The sequence below is a fragment of the Parus major genome, unplaced genomic scaffold (assembly GCF_001522545.3).
Source record: "Parus major isolate Abel unplaced genomic scaffold, Parus_major1.1 Scaffold691, whole genome shotgun sequence".
Taxonomy (NCBI): Eukaryota; Metazoa; Chordata; class Aves; order Passeriformes; family Paridae; genus Parus; species Parus major.
In genome coordinates, this window is record NW_015379575.1 from 1 (window position 1) to 1,126 (window position 1,126).

Consider the following 1,126-nt stretch of genomic DNA (forward strand, 5'->3'; position numbering starts at 1 on the left):
TCCCTGTCCTCTGTCCCCATGTCCCTGTCCTCGTGTCCCTGTCCCCATGTCCCCAGCCATGTCCCCATGTCCCTGTCCCATGTCCCCATGTCCCTGTCCCCGTGTCCCTGTCCCCTGAGGCTGTCCCGTGACCCATGTCCCTGTCCTGTGTCCCCAGCCGTGTCCCCGTGTCCCTGTCCCATGTCCCTGTCCCCCTGTCCCTGTCCCCTGTCCCCTGTTCCCTGTCTCCTGTCCCCATGTCCCTGTCCCCGTGTCCCTGTCCCCATGTCCCCAGCCATGTCCCCATGTCCCTGTCCCATGTCCCCATGTCCCTGTCCCCGTGTCCCTGTCCCGTGTCCCCAGCTGTGTCCCCTGAGGCTGTCCCCTGTCCCCATGTCGCTGTCCCGTGTCCCCATATCCCTGTCCCCTGTCCCAACTCATGTCCCCGTGTCCCCTGTCCCCTGAGGCTGTCCCCTGTCCCCTGTTCCCTGTCCCGTGTCCCTGTCCCCTGAGGCTGTTCCGTGTCCCCATGTCCCTGTCCCCGTGTCCCTGTCCCCGTGTCCCGTGTCCCCTGAGGCTGTCCCCTGTCCCCTGTTCCCTGTCCTGTGTCCCTGTCCCCTGAGGCTGTCCCTGTGTCCCCAGCCATGTCCCCATGTCCCTGTCTCCTGTCCCCAGCCATGTCCCCGTGTCCCGTGTCCCCTGAGGCTGTCCCCTGTCCCCTGTCCCCTGTTCCCTGTCCTGTGTCCCCACTCATGTCCCCGTGTCCCTGTCCCCTGTCCCCATGTCCCTGTCTCCTAAGGCTGTCCCGTGTCCCCATGTCCCTGTCCCCTGTTCCCTGTCCTCTGTCCCAACTCATGTCCCCATGTCCCGTGTCCCCTGAGGCTGTCCCTGTCCCCAGCCATGTCCCCGTGTCCCTGTCCCCTGAGGCTGTCCCGTGTCCCCGCAGGTGTCACAGTGGGGGACCCCCACGTGTGTCAGTGGTTTCATGGCCCTCGATGTCCCCCCGCCCGCGGGTCCCCTCTGGATCCTCGGGGACGTTTTCCTGGCGCGTCACTACGCCGTGTTCGACCGGGACCGCGCCCGCGTGGGGCTGGCCCCCAGCAAGTGACACCTGGGGACACCTGGGGACACCTGGGAGACACCTGGG